This window comes from Aethalodelphis obliquidens, unplaced genomic scaffold, assembly GCF_003676395.1.
Source record: "Aethalodelphis obliquidens isolate GAN/ISIS:26980383/991018 unplaced genomic scaffold, ASM367639v1 scaffold19, whole genome shotgun sequence".
In the NCBI taxonomy this organism is placed as follows: Eukaryota; Metazoa; Chordata; class Mammalia; order Artiodactyla; family Delphinidae; genus Aethalodelphis; species Aethalodelphis obliquidens.
This window is the reverse complement of record NW_020837963.1, coordinates 17385227-17406174: the sequence shown is the minus strand read 5'-3', so window position 1 is coordinate 17406174 and position 20948 is coordinate 17385227. Positions and strand designations below refer to the sequence as shown.

Genomic DNA, 20948 nt, shown 5'->3' with positions numbered 1-20948 from the left:
ACCTCTTCCTCTGTCAAGTGATCTTAAGAACACTTGCCCTACCTGCCTTAGGCGCACCTAGGAACAAATGATCATATCTATCGATATCTTTAAAGTATGAAAACACGGGGTTCTTATATGGTGAAATAGTTCAAGAAAACAGGAAATAGAGAGAATAAGATGGCAAGTGCATGTGTGTGTACCATCTCTGTGTCATGTCTTTATGCCGTATTTGCTTCAGATCTTCTTACCTACCTTTAAAAAGAGAGAGAGAGAGAAAGCACTTTCCCAGTCCCATTCCCCTTTTCTGTGAAGCATCAATTTAACTTTGATGTACATTATTACCATGCACGATTGCATCTTTTACACATATGTGTATCCATAGACATTTACATTTTTAAATGTTTTCAGACTTTTATCTAAATGATATCATTGGCTTTGTGTTCTACATTACGTTGGTAAAATTCATCTGTTGTAAAACATGTACCTCTGCTTCATCCATGCTGCATAGTATTCTACCAAAGGAAGGATGCTAAGGTTGTTTCTAACTTCTAAAATGTCTGTTTGAAGAATATTATAGCTGTTTCTAACTTTTTGGCATTACAGACAGTGCTACAACTGTACGTGTTCTTTGCCCACGTGTGGGAGACTTGAGCTTCTCTTGGAGATGTATCAGTAGATAGACAGATTATAGATACATACATACATTCACACGCATACACATATATACACACACACACCCAATAGCAAAGTCATAAAGTTAGCACATCTTAAACTTCCCTACATGTTGCCAAATTGCTCTCCAAAGTGATGGTACCAGTTCACCACCACATGGTCTCTCAGTATGGGTCATCACCATATTTAAAATTATCTTATGCCCATCTGATGGCCGGGTAGGTTTTAGATGTGATTTCCTGATTACTAGCGAGGTTGAGTATATCTTTTCACTTGCTTACTGAAGTCAGGTTTCCTCCTTTATGAATTCTCTCTTCTTATCCTTTGCCCATTTTTCTGTTGGTGTGTTTGTTTCCTTACTGATTTATTGGAGTATATAATGTATTCTTGATACCAATCCCTTGTCTATTATAGGCATGGCATGTATCTTCTCTTGGTTTTGTAATTTTGTTTTGTTGATGATGTGCTAAGAGTTTTTTTCATTTTGTTTTATTCTTATAACAAGTTTGTGAGCTAAATACTATCTCTATTCCTATTTTATAGATGAAGATAGCACCTTTTAGAGAGTTTAAGTAAATTGACTGAGGTCTCACAGCCCCAGTGGTGGGGCTGGAACAAGTCCAAATCTAATTCCAGAGTGATCTTGAAGACATAAGCACTGTGACTATCCCCATTTTACAGATGAGCACACTGAGGCCCAGAGAGGTTCAGTGATTTGCTCAGTGTCACACAGTGTAGTAGTGTTAGAACCAAGACTATTCTTCAGGTCTCCAGATTGCTAGCACAACTGTATACCTAGATAGAAAGCTGGGGGAAATGGGCACATGAATACCACATCCACACATCCTTTTAAAATGTAACTTTAAAAAGTGACGAACTATTTGAAATGCAAAAGAAAAAAGTCACAGAGAATAATGTATCAACCAGTAGTCGCCTTCTACTCACATTTAATAAATGTTGACATTTAGCCACATTTTTAAAAGTTTGGGGTTTTTTTGCAGAAAATGTTACAGTTAAAGCCTCTTTTCTAACCCACCCTGATCCCATTCCCCTACAGCTTTTCTAGAGGTAGCCAGTCTTCCAAAGTTGTGTTGTTACATACATGTTGTTGCATTTGGCTCCCGGCTATGTGTCATGAACAATAACTAGTATTATTTTGTGAGTTTAAAACATTTACCGTAGTGTTCTTACTCAGTAATCCATCTTTCTCCAACTTGCCTTATCACTCAAAGTTATGTTTTTAGGATTTATCCTGATTAATGGATGTAGAGCAAGTTTCCTTACCTGCTATATTAATTCCTTTTAATGAATATATCATAATATATCCATTCTCTAATTGATGGAAGTTTAGATTGTTTCCACCTTTTCATTTTACAGACAGAGCTGTTGTGTACTTCTTTGGGCTTGTTTCCATGTGGACATGTGAGCGTCTCAAAGGTATAGATGCAGACATGGATTTCTGAGTCTTAGGGTACAAACATCATCCACTTTGGTAGATGTTGCTGAATTGCTCTCAATTTACACTCCAGGACCGTGTATGAGAGTTCCTGTTGCTCTGCATCTTCTCCAGGTCTTGGCATTATCAGGCTTTTACATTTTGCTAATCTGATAGATTGAAAGGTATCTTATTGTGGTATTTATTCATACTTCTCTGATTTCTAGTGATTTATGCTTTTCTTTATCATGATTGTTGGTCATTTGGGTTTCTTTTTCTATGTATTTGCAGTTTATAGATTTTGCTCATTTTTTGTAGTGGGTTATTTGTTTTTTTTCCTTACAGTTACCAAATGTTCACTATATATCCTGGATGCTTAAAAAAAACAAAAACAAAAACAAAACTACTGTCTCCATTTCTTGCCTTTAACCTTTGTTTTCTGGTGTCTTTTGTCACATAAGTTTTAAAATCAAATTGGTCAACATTTTTTTCTTTTTTTGCTTCATGGTTTGTGCTATTGTGTCATTGCCTAGTCTGCGATTATAAAAATAGTGTCTGTATTTTTTCCTAAATATTTTTTTTTTTTTTTTTTTTTTTTTTTGTTACGCGGGCCTCTCATTGTTGTGGCCTCTCCAGTTGCGGAGCACAGGCTCCGGATGCGCAGGCTCAGCGGCCATGGCTCATGGGCCCAGCCGCTCTGCGGCATGTGGGATCTTCCAGGACTGGGGCACAAACCCATGTCCCCTGCGTCGGCAGGCGGACTCTCAGCCACTGCGCCACCAGGGAAGTTCCCTTTCCTAAATATTTTAAAGTTAACTGTAATTCTCTTGAAATTCATTTTTGGATATAGCATGAGTTAGAGATCTATTTTTTTTCCCTGTAAATAACCAATTGTCCCAGGACCATTTAATAACTAGTTCAGTCATTTCCCACAGTTTTATAATGTCACATCCCAAGTTCCTAAACGCAGAGGGACTCTCTCTATTACGCTGGTCTAGTAATCTATATCTGCACCAATTCTATTGTATCTTAATAATAAGGCTTTAATAAATGTCTTGATATCTGGTAGGACAAGTGTCCATCTTACACTTTTTCAATATTGTCTTGGCTGTTTTTTGACCTTAATTCTTCCATATGAATTTTAAAACCAGCTAAAAATGTTCATGAAAAACCTTTCTGGGACTTTAATATGAATTACATTCAATTTATGTATTAACTTAGGAGGAACTGATGTTGATGTTGAATCTTCTCATCTCTGAGCATGAGCTATATCGCTGTTTATTTACGTCTTAGGACTTTCAGTGAACTTTTATAGTTTGCTTTCATTTAACTCTTGCACCTCTTTCTTTAGATTGAATCTAGGTTTGTCATAGTTTATTGCTATTGCTGATGGGATCTTTTAAAAATCACATTTTCTAATTGGTTGTTGCTGATAAGGACGCCATGGATATTTGTATATTAATCTTATCTCCGGCATTCTTACCAAACTCTCTTATGACTTGTAATTGTTTGTAGTTTCTCATGGATTCTCAATGTAGACAATCTTATGTGCACATAATTCTTCTTTTGTTTCTCTATTTCAAATCCTTATTTCTCTTACTCCTTTTCCTTTGTTTATTGTGGCAGCCAGATATCTCACACAATGATGAGTGGAGTGGTGATATTTGTCTAGTTCCTGACTTTAAAGGAAATAGGTTCCTAAGGTTTATCATAGAATTTTAGTAGAAACTGCTTAGTAAAAACTTCCTTATATTCTGAGTTGGCTAGGTATTTTATTGTACTTTTGAATTGTGAATGGGTACTAAATTTGATAAATGTTTTTTTCTGCATCTATTGTGATGATTAGTTTTTCCTTCTTAATCTGTCAGTGTGGTGAATTACAGTAAGACTTTCTAATGTTGAATCTTCCTTGAGCTTCCGGGGTAAACCTTACTGGTCATCACAAACACACACACACACACACACACACACCCCCCATATATTTACCATGTGATAAATATGATACATGCAATCATGATATATATGATACCTGAGGTATATCATATCAAAAAACATTTTAAAATAAATATACATTTATACACACACTACACTGCTGGGTATGTTTGCTAATATATATTTTTTTAATTAATTAATTTATTTATTTTTGGCTGTGTTGGGTCTTCGTTTCTGTGCGAGGGCTTTCTCTAGTTGTGGCAAGCGGGGGCCACTCTTCATCACGGTGCGCGGGCCTCTCACTGTCGTGGCCTCTCTTGTTACGGAGCACAGACTCCAGATGCGCAGGCTCAGTAGTTGTGGCTCACGGGCCTAGTTGCTCCGTGGCATGTGGGATCTTCCCAGACCAGGGCTCAAACCCACGTCCCCTGCATTAGCAGGCAGATTCTCAACCACTGCGCCACCAGGGAAGCCCTGCTAATATTTTATTTAGGATTTTTGCATTGATGTTTTTAACTGAGATTGACCTGTTGCTTTCCTTATTTGTACTGTCTACTTCTAAAATATAGCTTTAGACTGAACTTATAAAAATACATTCAGGAGCTTTTGTTCTTTTTCTGTTTTTTTGGTGTTAATTTTGGTAACATATTTTTCTAGGAGATTTTCCATTTCATCTGTTTTTAGTTTTACTGCTTTAAAGTAGAGAATCGAATTCTCATGCTTAGAAAAAAAATCTTTAGTTATGGCTCCGTTTCATGCCTAATAGTGTTTATTTGTGCCTTCTTGTGTTTCTCTTCCTCATACTTGTGGAATATCTACCTATTTTATTAGTCTTTTTAAAGAATCCACATTTGTTTTGTCCCTATGTGTATTGTGTCTTTGTTTTTATTTTATTGATTTGTTATTATCTTTATTATTGCCTTCCTACTACTTTAGCATTATCCATTTGCGGAAAAAGAATTTTCTCCTATTGTCTTTGAGTTTACTTTATTGCTTAATTTTTTATTTTCTTAATCTAAAATTTTTCTTGTTTTCTGATGTTGCATTTAATGCTAAACATTCCTTCTACTGATATCCAGGGTTTTAATTATTGTTCAGTTCCAAGTATTTTGTTACTTTAATTTTGATTTTATTTAATAATTTAACAGCATGTTTTTGAAATTTCAAGATGTACTGGAGTTTAGGGCCTGTGGTTGTGTTATGGATTTCAACTTTTATTGTATTTTGGTTGATGAGTGTGGTCTGAATGTTAGCACTTCTTTGAAATTTGTTGAGACTTGCTCTGTGGCGTAGAACCTGGTTAATTTTTGTAAACATTTATGTTTATTCTTTATTGTGTGGAGGGTTTCTTCATATCCATTCAGTGAAGTTAGTAATATGCATTATTTACATTTGTCCTATTTTTTTAGTTTGGTCTATTGATTTCATAGAGATATGTGCTAAAATCTCTCACTATAATTTTGAACTTGTTACCTTCATAGAATTAAATCAGTTTTGCTGTATATATTTGACATGGTGTGATCAGGTATATGGAAGGATTGCTCGTGAATGTATCTTTTTATTAGTAAGCCGTGATCTTCTTTATCCCCCCAAATGCTTTTGGCTATTTTAAAGTCTCTTTTTATCCTATTGAGTCATTCAATTAAAATAAATATTTATTGAGCATTTATTATTTGTAGGAACACTTATTATTTGAATACATTTTTTCATGTTTATCCTTCCTGTGACTTGTTTTAGCCTACTCTCTTATAAACAGCTGGAGTTTTACAAAATTCAGTCTGAGGATTTCTGCCTTTTAATGGATTAGTTTAAGCCATTTACATTTATTATGATAAGTCATATATTTGGAATTCATGAGGAATCCGAATGTTTTCCATCTGCCGTGCTTCTTCTTTACTTATTTTTTCTTCCTATCCTGTCTTCTGTTAGATTACTTGAGTTTTCCTGTTGATTTTGCTTCCTCTTCCCTATGCCCACTCCTTGCTTCTTGTGTGGCACTAGGCTCCCCAGCCATAGCCACGCCCAGGGCCCAACCCCAGGTGGATATGTTTCACAAAGACCAGGGCAAAAGACAGAACCTACCTAGGAGCTATTTCCCCAGGAAGATTTCTGAGTCAGATGAAATTTTGAAGGAAACAGCTCTCAAGAAGCCAACCTGAGCTATCTGAAGGCTCTGCTGGACATCTTGGTGCCTATCCAGTCCAGAAGACGGAGAAGGAGGAATGGAAGAAACAGCAGGAGAAGGAGGATAGGGATGAAAAGACAAAAGGGGAAGATGAAGGCAAAGGTCCTCCCAGTGGCCCAGTGAATGGCAAGGAGAGGCTTGAAGTCCTCCTGCAAGGGCCTGAAGCTGGGGACCACGGATGTCACTGAGCAGTCCACAGGGTCACCACCTGGTTGCAGCTGCAGATACCTCAGACTGAAGATGGGAAAAGTTTTGAAGAAGATGTTCGAGCTGATGAACACCCTTCACACCAAGCTGGAAGGCTTCCACAGGGAAATAGAGTACCAGGACCCCACTGATGATCAGTGGAGACCCACAGAGCTTGTGCTGTGTTATATGATGTCATCCTGAAGAACTTCAAGAAGCTCAGGAAGCCCAGGGGAGAATCAAAGGAAATGATGTATTGAGACTCTCCTCTCATTCTGTGATGGGCCCAGTAGAGACCTCCCTACCTCTTACTGGAGACTCCACACCTCCCCTACCTTTCTCCTGTTGAAGTTTCTCCTTCATCTTGCCTCCCAAGCACAAAAATATACTCATACTGTTAAGACAATGATGACTGTTTCCCTCTTGATTTGTAACGTATATGTTTTGTTCTGCATCTCAGCTGTTACCCTTAAACCTTAAAAATTATATCTGTGTTCACAGAGTCTAAAATTAAAGTGTTATCTGTATCTCTTTGCTTCCCAGACAATGTAATACAGATTACTTAGAACACTTTAACCCAGCTTTTCTCTCTCTCTCATATTCTGTTATGACACCGTCAGCTATTTTATTATCATCTATCATTTTGTTTCTGTTTTGTCCACATACAATTATTTTTTTACAAATCTACTTTTTAAAATTTATCAAAATAGATGTCATTTTATTCACATTGTGGGTAAGACTATGAAATCCAGAACCAGACTGCCTTAATCTGAATCCCAATCTAATTATAAATCACTTAGAATGGTGCCTGGTACACAGTACAGAGTGAGCCCTCAATAAATGTTATTGATGTTGTTTCTTAGATTCCATTCCCCCTTTCTCAGTTCAAATTCCTTCTTACTGAAGTACATCTTTGAGTAGTTATTTCATGGATTTGGGGATATGAAACTATCTCTGTCAGTCTCTGTCTGAAAATATCTTTAATTCACCCTTAGTCTTGAACAATAATTTTCTAGGTATAGAATTCTACAGAAATATTTTCCCTCAGCATTTGAAAATATTATTTCATTGTCTTCCGATATCTGTTATTGATGAGGTGCAGTCAGCGTCAGTCTGTCTTTTGTTTAGAAGTTTTTTTTTCTTTTTTAGTGAAAAAAAAGATCTTTGTTTTTCTTTTTGTTCCTGTCTTTGATGATCTGCAGTTCCACCACAGTCCTGTGTGGGATTCAGTATATCTCTTGAATCTAAGGATTCTTGATATTCATTGATTCTGAAAAATACTGTTATAATCTCTGAATATTATTCCTCCCAGCTATCTTTATTATCTTTTTCTCAGTCCTCTGTTATAGGTTATTAGATCTTGTCCTTCTCTTCTTAATGTCTGCTAACCTGTGTTTTCATATTTCCCACATCTCTACTTTTCTGTGGTCTATTTCTTTTCAGTCTCCCCCTACCCTTTCCATTCCTGTCCTCCTAAGGTATATAAGGTTAACATCTGGTCTGCCTCCTTCCACATGTCTCTCCAAGCTCATATATAAACACACAAAAATCCAATAATACCTTGTGCATTACTTTACAACTTACTGTCTCTCTTAATAGTACATTAAGGATATCTTCCAGATAAGTAATACAAATTTAACTAATTTTTTAAAAAAATAGCTAAGTAAGTTCCATGGTATGGCTATACTACAATTTATTCAGCTGTTCCACTATTGATGAACATTTAGGTTATTTTCAGTTTTATGTTGACACAAACATTGTAGATAAAAACGTCCTCATACGTATTTACTTATGTGCTGGTTCCTTAATTTCTATGGGAACAACTTCTACCCCATCCTACTTCCCCTAACCCCCACTTCCCAAAGAACATCACTGTCTCTATTTTTCTTCTGGCATTTCTAAATAATGTCTATGCTGTGATCTTTTATCAATTTTACTCATGATGTCTTAACTTCCTATTATAGTAAATACAGATTTAGCTCTCTTACATAACCATATCCACTGCTTTTCCAACCCCTTTCTCTCAATATAATTATATTGCAATATTGGGTTAAATCAGTTGTTAGTGTTTTCACTCTTTGGCCTATGGAAATAGTGTTAACAGTTAAACTTTTTTATTTTTATGAAGTTAATATCTGCTTTTAAAAAAAATTTCATTGGAGTATAGTTGATTTACGATGTTGTGTTAGTTTCAGGTATACAGCAAAGTGAATCAGTTATACATATACAGACATCCACTCTTTTTTTAGATGCTTTTCCCATATAGGCCATTACAGAGTATGGAGTAGAGTTCCCTGTGCTATACAGCAGGGTCTTATTAGTTATCTATTTTATATATAGTAGTGTGTCTATGTCAATCCCAATCTCCCAGTTTCTCCCTCCCCGCTTATCCCCTGGTAACCACAAGTTTGTTTTCTACATCTGTGACTCTACTTGTGTTTTGTAACTAAGTTCATTTGTACCCTTTTTTAGATCACATATAAGTGATATCATATGTTAATATCTGTCTTGGTTTTTTTTCTTAATTTCCTTAGTGTTCTTTGTCCTTGTAGGGAAAGATGTTCCCCCTATATCTTGCACAGTCTCCCTGTACACGTTTCCACAAGGCCGATCACATCAGAAATCCATGAGTTCTTCTTTTCTCGGTAACATCCCTTTTTTTCTGGACTTTTCTTCGGGCCTGTTGCACAGCTGTCGTGCTGGGATTTCTCTTCCTTGTTATTCTAGAACTTTCCTTGACCTTTCTTCTGAGCTGAATCCCCTTTCATGATCTGCTCCATTGAGGAAGCACATCCTCCAGCAGGATCGGAATTACAGCCTGGTGCCCTGGTGGTGGCCCTCACTCTCTGTCTCTCTTGATCCACTGGTCCAGTCCTCTCCCTTTACTACATCACCTTCTTCTTTAGTCCTGTGTCCTCCTTTTCCACTTACACATTTTTGTGGCTCCCAATCTATAAGCAGCCTTTCCAAAATGGACCCAAGAGAGATAGATTCACACTTCGAATGTCCAAAATGTCTTTTTTATCTTCTCACTGGAAGGCTTGTCCGTCTGGTACAAAGGATTCTAGGTCAAAACTAAATTTGCTTCCAAAGGGTGAAGCCATTGCCCTATTGTATGCTGCCTCTCAGTGTTGCTGCTAGAAGGCTAAAACCGTTCTTATTCTTGATGCTTTGTACCTGACCTTCTTTTTCCTTTCTCCTGGGACCTTGTAGAATCTTTTCTTTCCCCCAGTTGTCTACATTTCACAATGACTTTCCTATGTGGGAGTCTGTTTACATCTATTGTACTGGGCAATCAGTGTGTTCTTTCAGTCTGTTGAATGTGCTTCTGTTAGCTTCTGTCTTTCTTTCCAGAACTCCTATTATGTGGGTGTTGTACTTTCTAGACCAGTCCTCTAATTTCCTCCTATTTTTCTCTCCTGTTTTCCGTCTCTTTATCGTTTGCTCTCTTTTGGGGCAATTTCTTCAACTTCAATTTCCAACCTGTCTATTGGGTTTGCAGTTCTGTTATTGTTTTAAATTTCCTCTTTTCATCTATAAATAGTTGGGTTTTTTTAAGCATTCTGTTCTGTTTTCATGTGTGTGACATTCTCTCAGCATTCTGAAAAAAAAAATTATTCTCTTTTGAAATTTTCTTCTCCATTCATGGCCTCTATTTCCTCTGTGTTGCCTTTTTCTATTTGTTTTGAACTCTGTCTTCCCTATAGAGGCTTTCCTTGCGTGTCTGGTAATCCTTGAGTGTCTGGTCATGTTTAAGAGTGAAGAACTAACAAGTTTATTGGAAGCTCTCAGGATGTGCAGGGCTTGTTGACTTTGAGCATTATCATAGAATAACATGATAATGCCATTCTTTGGGGAACTCCTAATGTCAACCCCTAAAGTCTCCTACTGAAGAACCTACAGAGATGGTGAGATTCTCCAGGGAACACCCTTCCAAACTCTCCCATGGAGGGTGAAGCTCTGCCTGTTCCAGTGCTGAGAGCTGAGGTGAGGAATCAGACTGGAGAGGTCAGCATTCAATATACATATTTTCTGCTTCGTTTGATGCGTGGCGTCTCCCAGTCCAGGAATCCTGTCTCCAGAGACCATACCTCCAGTTTTACCCATTGGGGTAGAGGCTGCTGCCCAGAAGGGTGGAGAAGAAGAAGGGATCTGGGGGTCTAGGGATATAACTGGTTCTTAAACGGCTTTCACCCCATCTCCTCATTTTAGTCACTCCTCCCTTCCCCTCCCTTCCCATTTCCAAAGGTAACTAGTGCCTTCTGTTCCTGGACCTTCTGAGCATCTGCTACTTGGTTCCTAACTTTCCTTATTCCTAGTTTAGGATTCTGCCTCTTTTGTTCTGCTAGTTCTGTTACCACTTGTCCAGCTGTTTTCCATCTTCTAAAATCTTATTGCTGTTATCCCTTCACTTGTTCTTCTTGTCCTTCTGGGTTTATGTCTTTTAAATGGTCACTTTCTCTAGTTTTAGTGAGGTTTCAGAGAGACCAGTGTTAGGTATGGTGTGTTCAGTTCTCTGTTTTTACTTGGAAGTCTTGTGTTACATTTTGGTTGATTTCCTCAAATCTCTTTTTCCAGTTCACTAATTCTATATTTGTGTCACTCTACAGTCTAACTTTTCCACTGAGTTATTTTTAGTTCTATTTTGTTCTTTTTCAGGTCTGCTATTTTCTTTTTTTATTTACTCCTATTATTTCATTATGGTTTTTAGTCTTTTATCACTTTAATAATTTTAAGAAATCTTATTTTGTAGTCTGTTTCAGATTGTAGTATTTTTCCAGTTCTTAGATTTTACCTTAAAAAATATTCTCTTTATGACTGTCCCTCATGGTAGTTAACTCCCGTGTGTGTGTGTGTGTGTGTGTGTGTGTGTGTGTGTGTGTGTGTTGTCAAGTTCATGTTCATAGAGATTTCTCTTCTGTGGGAATCTTGTAAGTCCTGAGTTGTGAAATCGGCCCTATGTAGTGGTCACGTATTTGTTTATTCTGGCGATCAACAGCATTTTGATGGTCCTGGAATTGGGTTTATATTCATTGCTTGTCCTACCCCCCCACATGCAGATAATGTAAATTCTGATCCTACAACTGAATGTGGTTCGTCTTTAGGGTTTTGATTTCTCAGGGGCTCCCTAAGCTCTGGATATAAGGCAACTGTCTGCTCTTCATCTTGAGGCCAGCAGGCAGTGGCTTGGTCCCTTTTTCATGGACGGGTGACTTTAAGATTTATGAAAAGGGCTCCGTCCTGCCTCCCTCCCTCCACCTTATGCAGGACCAAGGCCACGTCTCTTCATGGGCTTTAGAATCTAATCACTATCCCCAGATCCCCAGGGACATTTGTGGAGGTCTGAAACTCCCTTGGACCCCATGGAGTCAACCATCTGTGAAAGCTCTGGCTTCAGTTTTTCTCCATTCCCGGAGCCTATGCTTTTCTCCCTTTCTTCTTTCCTTCTAGGCACAGCATTGTGCTTTTTCTTGAGAATTTTGTATCTTTGTAGTGGAAAGGAACCCATAGGATCAGCCCAGAGTTTGCCATTTTGCTGGAAATAGCTCAACATCCACTATTGAGCTAAATCTAGAGTAAGTAAATAGATTCATTAAGCTAAACTAAAACCTGGAATTGACTGTAAAGGGCCAGAGATTGAAAGGTTCTTAGAGATCACTTCATCCAACCCTAGCATTTTATTTAAGGAAACTGAGGCTCAAAACTGATGAAACCACTTGCCCACAGACACATGGCCAGTTAGTGAAAAAGCTGAGGGTAGAAGTCAAGGTGGCCACTTTTTTCCAGCAGCCAGCACTCATCTGCTTGCAAGATGCCCCAGTCTGATGATGGCTGTGCCTTAAATCATGGTGAGACTTTGGGAAGGACACATAGGCCATTTGTGTTGGTTTTGTCATTTTAAAATTTTCTGGACTGTAAAGTAATAGAGCTTATAGAATCACTGAAGTGATTTATTCCTCTCCCAATTTTGGTTTTTTTTCAAAGAAAAATACCTTTTTCCCTCTCCTTTCTTCCTTTTTTTTTTTTTTCCCTTTTAGGACCCAGTTCAGGTTCCATCATCTCCCAGAAACCTTCCCTGCATCCCATCGAGGGTTTTTTCCCTTCTCTGACTCCTTTTGAAATTGTCATTTGAACCATGTCATTGGCACCAGATTACAAATCTGTCTGACCCTGTTTAATTATCGAATGTGTATGTGCTTTGTCTCCTCAACTAAATCGTAAGTGCTAGTTTGCAGAAGCCATGCTTATGTATCTTTACCATTTCCCAAAGTGATTTTCGTGATTAATTGATGAGGAAACAACTTAGAGGAAATACGTTCCCTGAGATAGAGCCTGGGTTTGGCGTCAGGAAGCCTGGATTCTGCCCCTTTTCTTGGCATCAGCTCCCTGGTGAATTTGAGCAAACCGTCTTAACTTGTATGGACAGGCCGCTGTGGTCTGACAGTACACTCGTAGATAGAGTGGTCATATAATTTATCATTCAAATGGGGACAGTTATGAGAGTGAAGGGGGAGGCACTATTAATAATTTTGCAGGGACAACAGGTGTAAACCGGGACTCTTCCTGACAAGCAGGGACATATGGTCACCTCATGTCATAGATCACCTTGAGCTCTTCAGAAAACTTTGCACAGCTGCTATCAAAATACCAGTCATCAAATAAAAAAATTATCATCCCTTCCGAGAGCTTTCCTCCACCAGCATGACTTCGCAGGTAAGAGAATGTTTAGTTTTCCCAGACGTTCATGTTTTCTCAGCTAATTTCCTGGCCTTAAGTGCTTGTTATAACTGAAGTTAAAGTAAATGATGGGTTTGAGAATTAGTACTGCTAACAGACAAATGCCTTTATTTTCCATATCAACCCATTCTCTGTCCTGGAAAAAAAGAACAGCCCCGATTTTGAGAGCTCTGAGCCTTGTTTTCTTGGGTACTTTTGAAACATAGCCTCTTACCTCTAGTACATCCAGTGATAGAGGGAAGGGTTATGAATGGCTGTTGACCCTCAAGACTGGAAATGTCTTCATATAATGGTGTATTCGGTGGCTTTGCATAATAGGTGAGGTAGGTCTTTAAAAAGACACATTACAAGCACCATGGCTCACTAGCTGGCTTGCTCCTGCCAGAGTGTTCTGTATACAGTAGGTACTTCATAAGTGTTTGTTAGCTTGAAATTCCGAGGAACACTTGGAAGACAGTGGTGGCTAGTAAACTCACTTCCCAGCGCTGGTAACTCCATTCCTGCTTGTGCTGAGGGAGTGCTGTTGTGGTTGGGCCATGGTGTTGGAATGCAAAGACAAACAGATACTATCTCTTTCCTCCAGGATTTTATATCTAGAGGCAGCCTTGGAGCTGTAAACAATTAAGTCTAAGAAAGTTCAGGAGAAAGAACAATCAGTTTGGACCTGGGGTAGTCAGGTGGCCTGTGAGGTAGGTTTGAAAAGTAGGATTTTACCCGAGGACAGAGTTGGGTGAAGACCATTTCACAGAGCGGGAATGGCACAAACAAAAACCCGTAAGAGTCCAATTGCTTGGCATGTGTGGAGAATCAGAAGAAGTCCTGTGTGTCTGGAAGATACGTGTGGATAGTTGGGATGTCCTTTAATGTCAGACTAGGGAACTCGGGTTATATCATGCAGACAACAGGAATTACATAAAGGTTTGGATTCGTGCAGTGATACCAAGCAACTCGTGTTAGAATGATAACCTGGATGCAGGGAGACCACTAATGAAGAGGCTTTGGTGTTCAGGAGAGATATCAAGGCAGGGGAGTAAAAAAAGAGGAGCCAGACAGGAGATAGAGAATTGGCAGCTGGTGGGATGTAGGGTTGACGAGGAAAGAAGAACCAACCAGGACACCAAGGGACTGAGAAGATGGTGACCCGGGACAAGACTGTGGAAGGCTGGAGCAGAGCAGAGCTGGGCGGGGAGGGTGCTCCTGATTCCTAGGGAGGTTTGTGAGGAGATGTCGTGAAATAGTACATGAAGAAACCCTGAAAGGGGCTCTGCATGAAATGAATGTTGGATAAACACTACATTGAAAGAAGGAGGGAAGGAAGGAAAGGAAGGGAGGAAGTTCTTCCTCTCTCCGCTCTGTGGGATATTTAGGGCTTTAGGAGATCCAATGGGAATCATGCACTGGGGCTCTTCCCATTAAAAAAAACTTGCCAATTATTTCATGTTAATTGAGCGTACAAACCAGGAGGGCACTCAGATAGAATGAAAGACCCGAATTGGTTGGTATCAGACTGAGGAGAGGTGGGCTTTGAGCCAGACTTGGAGGAAGAGAGGGCTGTGGGGCGATGAATAGCCACACTGAGACCCAGGGAGGAGCCGCCGAGAAGGCAGGAAGGCGGCTGCCTTATGGAGAACGGGAAGGATGCCCGTTACCATCAGAGGTGGTCGCAGGCGGAGAAGCGCCCTGGCTCAGCGATGGGCAGCAGCGGGCGGCGTCTTCCGGGGGGGCGGGGCGGCTGGGCTCTGGCTTACTTTCTGACGAGCCCACCCCGAAACTCTTATCGGGAGGACCCTGGTTCTCTGTGACAACCTGTCCGGTCCCTCCCCAGTTTTTTCTGACCATTTGGAAAAACAGCAGAGCAATCCTCTGTGTGATTAGAAACCAAGTCACGTCGACTTTTCCTCTTGAACCATTTCAGGATAACCCTCCATAAATCCTTTTATGGGAAGTGCTGGCCGGTACTTCGTCTTACAAAATGCCTTTTGGTTTCTTTGCCTCGGTCTTGGATATTGGGTAAACATTTTAGTTTCATGATTACGTGGTGATTAGATAGCAGTGTCTGAATGGGCATTACTAAAATCGTTTGCCTTCGGTTATATTACGTCTGCTTCAGGAATGCCAGAAAAACATACACATGGCTTAGTTAGTAAACTACCTCCATTGGAACATCTGAGAGAGAGAAGGCACAAAATCCGGCAGTTGGCACGATGTCTCCTCTTGACTCAGAGACTCTTGAAGCTGGGAAGTCCTTTGGAAGCCTTCGACTACCACCTTCTCAAACACGGTGCCGCCCATCCTCTTCCTGAATACTTCGAATGAAGGGGAGTTCTCAGAATGTGCCAACTTTTAGAAAAAAGCAAACCACAATTGGATAAAAAATTTTAAATTAATTTCTCCTAACACTGGTCAGAAACTTTTTAAGTTGTCTATAGTATAAAATGAATGCAAGCCAGAAGTTACCTGGGAATATTTTTATGTGATCTACAACATTCCAGTGTTTGTTGGATGCAGTGCTTGTCGTTGACTTGTCTTTTTGGGGTGGAGGAAAGCTTTTTACATCACCGTATCACAGAATTTCTCCTTATCGCCTATGGTTTCTACCACTTTGGTCTTTTCCCTTGGGTATTGTATCTTTCTTTGACGTGGCTTGCAAGATGTGGCTGCATTTAGGGACGTGATATTCACAATGGGTTGGTCTCTCTGTACAATTACAGTTCTCTGTAATTTTGGATTAAATCAGCCGACTGACATCTGGCTGTGTTTTTGCGGGCATCCGTATAAACTTGACAAAGGACCGCTGAGATTAGCAGTTCTTCTTCAGCAGTGTTTCACTTATTCATCCCTTTATTTAGAAAACATCTGAGGCCCACTATGTACCTTTCCATTTCCACCATTTCCTCTTAATTGGGGGCCATTATCAACTCTCACTGATACTGCTCCTTCATAAATGGCTTTTAATCTCTGTCTTTGGGGACCGCTGCATGATATCCTAAAACATCACTCATCATTAATCATTAAGTGACCCTTCCCACTTAAAAACTTTCATGGCATAATTTTTTAAATAATACATTTTTTTTGTTCTGATTACAAAAGCAAGATACGGTTTTTTGCAGAAAATCCGGAAAATAGAGAAAAGCAAAAAGTAGAAAAAATATCACTCATAATCTACCACCAAAACAGCAGCCTGTTGTTACTATGTTGGTACACGGCCTATAAGTTGTTCTTTTGTCTTTCCTGTTACAGAGAGCCTTCCCAGTCTGGTCCCAGCTTGACGCTGCAGCCTTCTCTCTCTTGTGGCTTCCTCTCTGTGGACCTGTATTGCCTTGCATGCGACTTTTCATATTTCTCTCTCAATGAATTCTTCTGATTCTATAAACAATACAGGTGATTGTAAATATTTTTCAAAATATATATAAGGAGTAAAGTAAAAATTATATTTAAAAACATCTCAACACCCTGAAATAAAAACCTTTGACATTTTGCAGACTATCTCATCATCTTCTGTTTATAGACGTGTGCCTGAGCACACACACATGATTTCCTATAAATGAGATCGTGGCATCCATGTGGTTTTTATGGTTGCTACCTTCTTTCATTTTCACTTATTTCTTTCCTCCCACTCCCTTCCTTCTTTCCACCCTAATCCCTCTCCCCCATGTTGCCAGTGTTATCAACCTTGTGTGTCATCGTTCTGTGCCTCACTCCACTTCACTCATATAATTATATCAGACATTTAGGTAGATAGATAGATAGGCACAGAAACATGTGATTTTGGTCATTACCTTATAAAAATCAGATCATATCATATGTCCCTCTCTGCATCTTGTTTTCTTCTCACTTCACAGGATACATTGTTGAAATTCCTCCCTTCTTTCTTTTTCATGACTGCATACTATTCCTTAGTTGACCATGGCATAACCTATTGAATGATTTTACTCCAAACAGTGCTGTGGTCATACGGGCATGAGATGACTTTATCAATGATGGTATTTTTGAATTTGGATAGATATTTCCAGATTGCTTGCTAAATGGTATAGCAATTTCTGTTTCCACCAGCAATGTATGAAGTACCTTTTTTTTGCATCCTTCCATGTGGCTGTGACAGTGTCACCACCAAGGAGCAGTGCCCCTAAATTGCCAGGAAGGATGGGGGGACAGGGTCCCTTTGAAGTCCCAAACTTCAAGACAAACATGGGGCCACAATAAGACCATCACAGTAATATACATAAGAGAATTCATTAAGAGGAGATTATGGTTTTCTAGAATTGGGTTATGGGGAAGAAATATTTATGGAAATGAATCTTATGGCCTGAAGTGTTATTTTATGTTTAGGATGATTTTTTTTTTAACCTGACAGCATTTGGTTAGCACGGAAGCTAGAAATTTCCCTCTTGGTTTTAATTTTTTCTTTACAGTTTTTGGCAGAATTCAAAAGGTGAAACACATCACACACAACTTCTGAACCTTTGCGTTCAAAATACGCAGATGGGGGACTTCCCTGGCAGTCCAGTGGTTAAGACTTCACCTTCCAGTGCAGGGGGTGCGGGTTTGATCCCTGGTCTGGCAGCTAGGATCCCACATGCCTTGGGGCCGAAAAACCAAAACATAAAACAGAAGCAATATTATAACAAATTCAATAAAGACTTTAAAATGGTCCACATCAAAATAATCTTAAAAAATAAAAAAACGCACATGGATGTATGGCAAGATGGGATCTGAGTAAGAGTTCCCGTAACATGGTTTACATTTCCAACGCTTTAAAAATAACCGTCCATGTGGTGTTAGAGGTCCGCAAGCAGTGGGTGGGTTGGATCCTACAGGCCATCTCCTGAGCTGGGCTGTTTGCTGTACCTGCTGTCCTCCAAGATGGCAGCTCAAGCCCTCTCTTCCCTCCCCACTGCCTGTCTTCCTCTAAGTCTGGACTGTCTGGTGCTTTCTCCTCTTATCCTGGATGCCAAGGTCTGCCACCACTTCTGTCGTCCTTCTTGCCTTTCTTCTTCTTTTCCCTTCTGTCCGTCTCACTTTCCCGCAAAGAGGCTTGGCGTTGGCAGCCCATGCCTGCCGTTGAGATGGCGCTTTGAGGCCAGCAAGCCCCCCCCCATATCATTTTTGATATAACCTCAAGGTCATTGGCCTGTGTTAGCTGTCTCCATCCCTAATTTTTCTGTTGATAGGCTCTCCACCTGACAGAAAGGTTTCTCCCAGCGCCCCCCCCCCCTTTAATTTTTTATCTAACATCATTTTGGGACCTTGAGTCCCTGAGAGCCTGAGGCTTCCCTATACTTGGAGGTAGAAATAGATTCTGTCTCCTAGAGAATTCTGACCAGCCTGTTCTGCAAAAGAATGTTGGCTCTTGGTGTCCCGCCAAGAAAAGAACCTCTGGATCCATGTGGGTTATTAGAGTTGCGTGGAGAACAAACGAGGTGATCTAGAATCCAGTCCCATCGTTCTTCAGTATGGTCTCAGTGTCAGGGAAAGTCTTGAGTAGATTCTGGTTTTAACGTCTTAATTCTGAATTTACTCACCTTCGTGGATTAGGCAGAGCCTAAACCTTATTTTGATAGTGTGTGTTTGTGTGAGTGTGTGTGTGTGTGTGTGTGTTTGTGAGAGTGTGTGTTTGTGTGAGTGTGTGTGTGTGTGTGTGTGTTTGTGTGAGTGTGTGTGTATGTGTGTGTGTTTGTGTGAGTGTGTGTGTGTGTTTGTGTGAGTGTGTGTGTGTTTGTGTGAGTGTGTGTGTTTGTGTGTGTGGGGGTGTGTGGGTGAGTGTGTGTGTGTGAATGTGTGAGTGTGTGTGTGTGTGTGGTTTAATACGTACAGCTTGCTGAACGCAGTAGGTCTGTGGTTTATCTTTTACTGAGAACTGCTTCCCCCCCGCCGCTTTTCTAAGAAAATGCTAGTTTCCTAAACTAAAGTCTTTCTTTTGAGTTTGTTAGCCGTGAGGGGTGTTGTGTGAGGCCCTGTCGGTGATACTAAGATCAAACAATCCCCCAATTCAGGTGACTTTAACACAAGTCATATTGACTGAAATAGTATTGAGCATGTGATGCTGGTGTGTGACATTTGAATATTTGTCAAGAAAAGCACCCAAGTCACTACAACTGGCTGCAAGAGTAAGTGATTTGCCTGTTTTACTGTTTTTACATACATTTTTATTTGAGAATCTGAAACCAACCTTTATAGTTTGGGGAGGGAAAGTAACATATTCAGTCAGCATGAATCTGTTTACCTGCTTTTCCCTTTCACTATGTGTAAGAATTCAGGTCACTTAGTCTTAATCAAGAGCAATGTATAAATTAAGGGACGTGTATCTTAACAAGTTTGAATTTTCTATATGTTCTTTCTGTCTCCCACTCCCCCTTCCTGCAATTCCTTTCCACACTTTTTCATCCTTTTTGTAAAGGTAGTGACCTATATTTGATAAGGCTTGGAATTCAGACCTGAGATACCTGGGTCCCAGTTGTGGCTTGTGGCTACTTATCACGACGAGACTCACTGTCTAGCCTTGGTTTTCTAATCTCTAAAATGGGACACCCTAATTAATGTGCCCATTGAAAGCATCATAACTTCCTAACCTTTTCTCCTTTCCGTTGGAGAAACTCAGAATTTTCAAAACTATTAAATTCAGTATTTTTAGGGCCACTTAGAAGTTTCCTGTAACAACAGAGAGCAACTAGAAATGCAGTGTTCTACTCTCATAGTCATTAAAATCCCCCGCCCCCAGAGCAAACCGGTTACATTTCTGATAAAACTTGTGCAAGGACCAGGAGAATCAGAGATGGCCTGTCCCCTGATTTTCATGATGTAAGAGCTTCCCTCTGGTGCCTCGTAGAAGGACCTTTGCTTGGCGTGGCTCTGCTGTGTTGGCAAGGGCGTCCTTAGCCAAGGAGAGCCAGAGATTGCAGCTAAGTTAGAGTAACGCCAAGGGTCGTGATATTTCACATTCAGGAGAAAAAGACTATGCCTGTCAGCAACATCTCTTATTGTCAGGTGCCGATTTCACTGTATGTGTCTGAAGGACTAAAATCAGGCCCCACTCCCTAAAATGTAGACAGTAAGGGGTTACCAAAACTACAGTGTTCCACCAAAGAGAACTTTAGCGAAGGATTAAGGTGACCACTTAAAAAGTAGAGTTGGCTTAAAACTGGAAATAAAGGATGCCACCCACAGAGACTCCCGTGGGCTCAGAAAACCAGAAGAGGAAGGTTTGGGTGGGGAGAATGGGAGCAGCCACTCAAGAGGGAGTTTTCTGAGGCTCTGGAAGGATGCAGAGGAAGCAGCCCACAGCGGGACGGCAGACACGCTGAGGACAGAGCAACGCTTGAGCCTTGGGGCGAGGTGGAGAGAGGTAAAGAGAAGGGCCGGAGATTCAGAACTGGGTCAAGGAACAATCAGATCACGAGTGAGGATGGAGCTCGTGGGTTACAAGGAGTGACAGGCAAGGGCCTAGCCTTCAAAGTCGGGCTCAGCACGAAGCAACTGGATTCATTCAGAGGAGTCCTGCAGAAGTGAGTGGCAAGAAATGAGAACCCGCCACCCGGTCTGAGTGGCAGGGAAAAAAATGAACTGAGGAAAGCAGAAGGCTTCAGGGCAAGATAAGCTCGTTCTGAGACATATGACTGAACTGAAGCCCAGATAAAATATTACCTGTTAATCCAGTATCTTTCATTAGTTAGAAGTTCAATTTCTTTGCGTTTCATTCACAAAAGAACAACATGTATTTAGGGGAACACATTTGCTCCCGGTGCTGCTGGAAAGTCCTTGCTGATGAGAATGTTACAAACTAAGGAAGTTTTAACCAAACACACTAGGAAAGTGTAACAC

At 40.1% G+C, this 20948-nt stretch overlaps 1 protein-coding gene and 1 pseudogene across 2 annotated transcripts in view; both read left to right on the top strand.

Moving 5' to 3' along the window:
- The window catches only part of BCL2 (BCL2 apoptosis regulator), a 183024-nt gene that overhangs the window by 81493 nt on the left and 80583 nt on the right, over positions 1-20948 (top strand). The window lies entirely within an intron of this gene.
- On the top strand, positions 5875-6687 carry LOC113626688 (proteasome activator complex subunit 1 pseudogene; annotated as a pseudogene).